The sequence below is a fragment of the Erpetoichthys calabaricus genome, chromosome 14, assembly GCF_900747795.2.
Source record: "Erpetoichthys calabaricus chromosome 14, fErpCal1.3, whole genome shotgun sequence".
In the NCBI taxonomy this organism is placed as follows: domain Eukaryota; kingdom Metazoa; phylum Chordata; class Cladistia; order Polypteriformes; family Polypteridae; genus Erpetoichthys; species Erpetoichthys calabaricus.
In genome coordinates, this window is record NC_041407.2 from 62,450,421 (window position 1) to 62,458,874 (window position 8,454).

General features: G+C 36.5%; 1 protein-coding gene across 1 annotated transcript in view; it reads right to left on the minus strand.

Annotated features, from left to right (window-relative positions):
- Window positions 1-7,052, minus strand: part of LOC114664802 (noncompact myelin-associated protein-like) — a 52,982-nt gene extending 45,930 nt beyond the window's left edge. Inside the window, exon 1 of the mRNA XM_028819078.2 lies at window positions 6,538-7,052. The gene's annotated coding sequence lies outside the window, so the exon portion shown is untranslated. The remainder of the gene's footprint in view (window positions 1-6,537) is intronic.
- Between the last annotated feature and the right edge of the window lie 1,402 nt (window positions 7,053-8,454).

The window sequence follows — 8,454 nt, forward strand, 5'->3', positions numbered from 1 at the left end:
CATTAAATTCAGGAAAGCAGTATGGAGCTAAACCTAAAGAAAACAAAAGTTGGAGCAAACTGATAAATACAAATATTTAGAGAGTTGGATATGAAACTTTAGCCGGTGCAGTCAAGAGATGCTTTCTGGAAACAAAGTAACTGATGAGAAGGGACTTACAGAATACTGAAATGTTATATTTTTTAAGTTCTGTTCTATGGCACTGAAACCTGGACTTTGGACAGGGAAGCAATACACAGGATAAATGCTTTTCAGCAATGGCGTTATCAACGGTTACTGAAAATAAGCTCAGCACAGAAAGAAACCAATGAAGAAGTCTTTTGGAGAACTGATACAGTGAGACATCTCCTGAATGACACAGCAATAGGCAAGATAAAGTACACAGGATATATAATGTGTGGGGCAGGAGGAAAACTGCTGGTGAGGATTCTAGAGGGAAGAATGGATGGAGGAAGAGGAAGGACCTGGATGGAGAGACACCATGAATAGGCTACAATTAAGGCATTACAGTCAAAATCTATGCGCTAGAGGAGATCCTGAAGAGACATGTCTGTCAACCCTCTGTTAGGAAATGACACTAAATAAAAAAAATGTAATGTTTTTATATTCAAATGGTTGATTAAATGTAGTTATTATTTTTGAGTTGTATAGATAGTACTTCGGTTGATTAAATGTAGTTATTATTTTTGAGTTGTATAGATAGTACTTCTAATTGGTATGTGTTAATTATTTTTAAGCTTTCACAGAGTGGGATGCATTTTCTAACACCTACTGGTAAAAGTTCCTGCTTTGCTGTCAGGATGCCATAGTCTCTACTCACACATCTGATAATTGTAGAAGCAACTTCAAAAAGAACTGATGAAAAGTATACAAGAGAAAACTTTCTGCATCATTCATTCCACTTTCTTAATTGTGGTGATTTGACAAAACAAAGAAGTTGTACCTTAACTTATACACAGATAAAGTTAAATAGAAAAAAAACAAGCTTTCACTTCGGATTATGACATTTTCCTTAAGGCGATTATGCTAACCTAAATATAAACTGACAGGTTAAAGTGACTTTTAAGGCAGGTCTTTTGTGATGTACTGCTTATATAAATGCTAACTATATTGATTATTTTTTGTAAATCTGGAAAAAAGGTCCATCTGCAATGTTTTATTCCTTGTATATTCACTAGTTGGGTATGAAGCTAAACAAATTTCTTAATTTTGGCTACAAATGATTGAATTAGGTGGTTGAGTAATCAATTCAAACAAGATAATTTCTTAATGCTCTATAATAGATTACATCTGCACTAGTTAGAAGTGTGATTTATCCAATTGCATTAATAGAATTTTCAAAACTGAATTCAAGTATTAGCATTTTCTTTATAGTCTTTTAATATGATTACATTGTTCTAAATAAATGGGTTGCTTGCAATTAGCATACAGTGTATGACAGTAGGTCCTATGCTGAAAAAAAATTGCATTTTTTAGCTCTGTGGTAGACAAGTGGGGGCTCAATCACAAAAGAGCGAGGCTTAAACAAGTAGTCCTCTGTATTAGCAGGGACTGGAGATACCCAGTATCTGGCCTAAAGTTGATGTTATGTTACTTTTAGTCACTGGGTATGTCAAACATGCCGTTTGCACGCAGACACACACACACACACACACACACACACACACACCTGCATCAGCCTTAAAATCTGTATTCTTCACACAAGTTGTCCAAAGAGTTTCTGGTGTAGGGGTATTTATACTATCTGCTTGTTCACTACATTCATTCCTGGATGTTATGTCGTGTTGTGCAATACACTACAGGAGTTGTAAGATTTATAATTGTGAAATCTGAAGTGTCATCTGTGAATCATACATAGATTTAAGGACAATTTATTTATTGAGCTCCTTTGCCATACTCTTGAGAGTATAAGGATCTATTGTTATATTGTTCAAATTGATTTTTTTTTTATAGAGGCAGGTTATGTGACTTGCTCAGGGTCACAAAGCAAGCTGAGGTGATGGCTACATGGTCAGTTTTGGTCAGGAAAAAGTCAGGAAGCCCAGATGTGTGTGCTGAAACCACGAACCACCAAAAGGCTGAATCCTGAATTCAGAACTGGCTTTGGTGCTTCCACTTTTAAGACAATTTATGTTCTAAAATCATGAAAATTTGCCATTTGATGTTGGCTACTTACTGTGGAAAAGAAGATGCTCAACTTTATAGTGAAGCTCACATACTTGAAACTATAGACAGTGCATTTAGTCTTGGCACAAACCAATGATACCAACAATGCCATTTTCATTTAAAAAATGTTCACTGCATATCTTTTAAATTACTGTTTCCCCAAGGCATGGGCAGTCACCTAAGCATGTTCAAAGCTGTCACTTTATTGGAACACAAGCAATTATTGACTCATTTACTGTATGTGTTCATCTTTATATTTTCTTTTGACATTTTGTAGTCTTTAAGTTAAGACTTTAAGTTAATTTTTTACATATGATAGGTTTGACATAAATTTCATATTATTGCCGGGCATTATGGCTATGAAGCCTGTTGTTCTGTTGGCATTAATAGTTGTTGGGGTACAAAGGATAAATAACAAATGGCAAAGCTCTCTATCTTTCTCCCCATAATCCCATTTTGCCTCCCTGAGTGAGGCAGATCACACTTCATGAAGTCACAGTCCTCTGACATGGCAAGAGCACGTCTAGAACAAAAGTAACCCCCCAGCAGCGGTGTAGAAAAGGTTAAAATTTATGCATCTTGAAAGTGTTGTCCCAATACAATAAACCTAGGGAATGATATTAAACAGTTCTTATGTAGACATTATGACATAATGTATAATAGTACATTCCCAATACAATAAATGAAGAATGTTAAGTGGAAAAAAACACCCTGTAAATAGCAAATTACTTTGTAGTTGCCTCATTGAAAGAAAATGGGGTAAAAAAGAGAAAGGTAGCCGAAAAGGAAATAGAATGTATAGTTATGGCAAAAGTCACATTACAAATGGTCCAAGTTGCGAGCAGAATCTTCCTTGCCTTGTCAGAACACGGTATGACTCAAGATAGTGTTTCACAGGGATGTCTATCTTTTCTGCTTCTTTCAGAGAGAAATAAAATATAAAACTGACTTTTCATCGATTCTGATGTTGTTACTTCTATATCTATCTTCCAGAGCAGCCAGTTTGTCAATGAGCACTTTGTATTCTGATTTTGCATCCATTGCCTATTTGTCAGCAGTGTATGTTGATTGTTCAACTATTTCAATATGAGTCGTAAACATTTGCTGAACAGCAAGTACTGTAATTTTACTCTCTATCTTACTTGTATTTTCCTGTATTTTTTCATCCGTTTTTCCTAGAATGTCTGTAAACGCTATAGTAAACTTATTGCTTAAATGTTTTTCCAGGTCTTTAATATCTTGATGCTGTTTTCCATTCTTCTTATTTAGGCCCATTATTTCTTTCTTTATATCCTTCTTTATATCGCTTTTTATATCATTTATGTCCCTTCTGAATGCAGCAATCATTTCCTACAGCTCGAAATGTGTGTTTCGGTCTTTTTTGCACTCTGTTGGCAGAATTGTGAGTCCGACTGGGGTTGATGCGGCTGACTTCGGGGTTGGTGGGTGTTTAAATAGCTGTGGTTGACAGTGGGGATGAAAGGGCTGTGCTCAGTTCCAGTAATCCTTCTGAAATCATCAAATCCCCCTCAGTTTTACTCCCATTTTCACTTTCGGATCAAGGTGATGCTGCAGCGTGAGGTCATGACAGATCAATTCCTGTTCCAGTTTAGCATCTGGTAGGCTGTATCATGACCTTGAGGTTGGTTTTGACTTCGGTAAAACATCTTTATTTTTTTTAAACCTGTTGTAGGCCATGTGGTGCCAGAGCATATCCTGGCAACCACTCATCTAATTATGAAACCAGCCAATGGATGAAATGGTAGTCTATAACTGGGCACGCTTTTGTGTACACACCCAAACCAGACCAGTTTAGACACATCAATCACTCTAAATTCATGCTGATCGAGAACAGGTGAATTCAACGTAGAAGAAGCACCTTACAGGAATCAAACCAGATTCCAAGCACTGAGAGATTGTTAGCTATGCCGACTATGCCACCAAGAAACTTGGGAATCTTAATGTCAGATTTCCAAGTTTGCTTATTTGTGAACAAAACATTCGCTCCTAGTAACTCTCATCCAGCATTATAGTTAAAGTTGGAACCTTCGTATACTCCTTTCCTAAATTAGGAGTTGGGTATACCTGGCCCAGCTCACCGAGAAGACCCAGAGGCAGAGCTGGGACACACTGAAGGGATTATATCACATGACTAGCCTGGAGCATTTGAGAATGCCCCCAGGACGACACAGGGGCCCTGAATGAGGATGGCGATATCTCAGAATGTTAATATCACATTCCTTAACCAGCAAAATGGTTTCAATGTAAATTCACTTGTTGGAGAAATCTAATAATAATCATAATAATCACATTTATATAGTGCTATTCTCACTACTCAGGGTGCTTTACATAAACAGAGAGGAACCACTTTATCCACCAGCATTGTGTAGCACCCACTCGGAAGATGTGACAGCAGCCATTATTACGCTAGTACACACCATACATTAGCTATTAGGTGGAGAAGGTGGGGGTAGAGAGAGACATTTAGAGACAGGGAATGATTAGGGGGCCTGAATAACCAAGTTGTGGTGGGCAGTGTAGCCAGGACATTAGAATAAACTCTTTTTGAAAGATGCCCAAGAATCTTTAATGACCACAGAGAGTCAGGACCTCAGTTTTACATCTCATCCGAAGGACGGCACCATATTTTCAGCACACTTTCCCCTGGCATTGGGATCCACACACAAACCACAGGGTAAGTGCCACCTGCTGGTCTCACCAACATCTGTTCCAACAGCAAGCCAGGCTTTTCCTTGATGGTCTCTCATCCAAGTACTGGCTGGGCCCGAAAATGCTTAGCTTCAGGTGGAGGACCTGTTCTGAAGCGCAGGTGGTATGTGTTCGTTTGATAATTAAAATTATCTCTTCTCAGTGTCTTAGAACAAGAGAAGTCATTCAGATATGTTCACAGTAGCAAATTCCGGTATCTCGTAATATTATTCAATTTTTCAAGGTGCTGGCTAGCAATAAAGTATGAAGAACATAAACCTAAAAACTAATAGAACTAAAAGAAAACACAGAGGCAAAATTTATTATTTGGTCACATGCTACACCTTGAAAATTGACATTTTCTTTCAGAGAAATACTGTAGATTGATTTAAACAAATTTTAATTTATTTATGATACTAAGGAAAGATAAATATGTCCTAATTGTTAAATAAGTTACTTAAAAAAGAATAAAAATAAATACAATTTGAAATCGCTTAAATGTGATTCTTACTTATACAGGATGTTTATTTAAAGGCTGAATTGCAGTAAATGATTTACTTCCCGGTAAACAGACTTTAAAAATGAAAATGTTTGCTTCCATTGTTTCTTCATAATCCCTGACTATCAGTGTGCACTGCAGATATCTGTTCCCTTTCTCTTTGTGGGCTCTGAGCCTGCAGGTTTCCTTCTCCACCATATATGTGATATGCGTGTTAGTTTAACTAGTGACTCCGTATTTGCCTGGTCAGGTGAAGTGTGGGTGCCCAGCAGTGGAGTGGCATCCCATTCTGGGTTGGTTCATGCCTTGTGCCTTTGTCTAAGCTCAGCGACTCTGTAATGGACAGACGGGACTAAGATAAATTGATGCATAGGTTTTAAAACATTTCTGACGTTTCATTGCTTTATTAGCAGTATTAACTTTTCTTATCTATCCTTGCATTACTGTATAAAATTGAAGTTAAGTTTTTGAAAAATAAAATTTTATCCTATGTACAACGTATATACCAAAATGTAGCAAAAAGCAGCAAAGTTAAAACATGAAGGTCATTTATGTTCAGTTAAATGGCAGTGTTAACATGTAAATATTGTGAAATCTTGTTTATGAGCTTTGTGGTCCTCACTGAACAGAAAAAAAATATTTAATATCCAGAAGAAGTAAGAATACCAAGGGTCAAAATTCATACTTGTATTAGTAACACCTTTATTCAAGCCCGACCATTTGCATTTACTTCGCTTTATATGAATGTGATTCAGAAGTGCAGGGATGGCATGCTTTTCACCGAGTCATACATCCTTTACTCTCCTTTTTGTAATATGCCCTCATTACTGCATTTTTGAACCTCTGGTTTCCATATAATCCCTTTGTTCATACTCTTTTATAATGACATCAAATTATATTATGTAATGAGGTCATTTTCATTTTTACTATTCTAGGAAACATTTCTTTTAACTGATACAGCATTTTTTTCATTAAGTTAAGAAGTGTTGCTATTGAAACTACTGTCAATAGAAATGGAATGAAACATTGATTTTATTGCAATATAATTACATTCTAAAAACATATTCAGGTAATGTATCTAAACACAAAAGAAGCACATTACCTTGCCTGGAAACACGGCTTACAAGCCCAAGTGCATTGTCAAGAAATAAACTTTTTCTTACCTGTATTACTGTGCCGGTAGACAGAAAACTGTATCCGTTTGAATAGGCAGCTCTTGAAGAAAACCATCAGGGTTTGCAGAAAAAAAAACCTGTTGAAGAATCCAAGTTTGTGTCAAGAATGGGCAAAGAAATAATAATAATAATAAAAAAAAGTTTAAAAAACAAATCCAGGTCAAATCATGCCAGAAGAGAAGAGAGGAGAGGAGAGGAGAGTGTCACTGTGGCTACTTCAGCAGTGCCATAATGTTGTAACTCTAATGCAAGCTTGTTTTTCAGGTTGATCCACCCCTTTGACTGCACTTCAGCTGATCAAAGGCAGTGCTGTTCATTTTCCAGAGATATGACACAATAGCCGAGATTATTGTCTAAACCTGGCTAGCCTGTGATGGCAAAAGCACACAGAGACAGGACAGGGATTTAATTAGAAATGGATTTGGTTGTGAATAATTGTGATTTTTTTTTTTTTTCTTTTTTTTTTTTGAAGGAGAGGAAAAAGAAAAGCAGCAGTTGGCATCCAAGAAGGCTACTTTAGCTTGGCAATAAGATGGGTGGTTAGACTAGTCCATGCTCTACTTCCTTGAGAATTAAAATGGTAAACATTTTTTTGTGTAATCAGGTAAGCTAGAGGCAGGTAGGTGTTGCAATAGCTCTAAAAGTATGATGTACAGCCAGATTTAGAGAGGCATGACTTATGATTAGAGGACTGGGCCACTGTATGAAAACACATAGGAGAAGATGAATTCAGAAAGCACCTTGTTATGTCATATCTATCTATCTATCTATCTATCTATCTATCTATCTATCTATCTATCTATCTATCTAGACAGTCAGAATATCGTTTTATTTTAGTGTCCTACATTAATATGAATATACAGTATATGTGTGTGTGTATATACTGTACATACACTTGCATAACAAATTATATATGTTTACACATAGATTTATCTTGCTTATGTACACTCATGTAAAACTATTGAAGCTAATAGGAATACAAGGTCGTATTTAACCCCCAGAATAAGACCCCTTTCTGAAAAGTAAACAATCTGTAAAATAAGTCCCCAAGTCTATGCTACAAATCTCACCTAAGAATGCCAGCCTAAGGAAGCCTCCCGAGTGCTGCACTTCATGTCAGTGAATTTTATTTCCAGCCTGTCCCTGTTTTAAAGTGGTGCTCTGCTGTGGAGTCAAATCACTTCTGGCATTGGTGTGAAGGTTGAAAGCGTGGTGAGAGCCTCGTCGACCTCCTGAAAAAGACAATCTGGTCTACTGTTGCCTACCTCCCTCTTTTCATTCCTTTTGTTAAATAACTTGTTGTAAGAAAAATGCACAGGCTTTGAAGCCTTTATGTTTCAAGTTATATATTCTTTTACTACTGCAAATTAAGAATGCATTGATTTTTTTGGATATTAAACTGCAAATTTCAAAAGTTCAAATGCAGACTGTAATTATTACCTCTGATATATATCACAAAACAACAAGAATAGATTTTTGGCCAGTAAAAGGAGTATTTAAGTCGAAGAATCTACAGTGGTCACATTTCATGTTCCTGACAGAAAGCCAGACAATGCCACTTTGAGAGTTTCATTGGATTAAAATGAGAATAAAGGAGACAGAAAAGACAGATTAAAAGAAAAAGATATCTCTGTCAACAGAAAGACAGGTCTGATCAGGTTTTTCACCTTTGACTGTGCACCATTCAATCCGTGAAGTTGTACCTGAATTTAAAACTGAGGAATGTACTGGAATTGTTCTGTGCACCATTAAACTTTGCTTCTGACCAGGATGTTTCAAATGTATAGTTTCTGTGAGAAAAATGAACAATCTGTATTTAAATGTTGTTTTCACCTTGTCTGTAGGAGAAAATTGTATCATACCGAATTTTGCTTATCTCTGCATCTGTTAACAGTTTCCACTTCT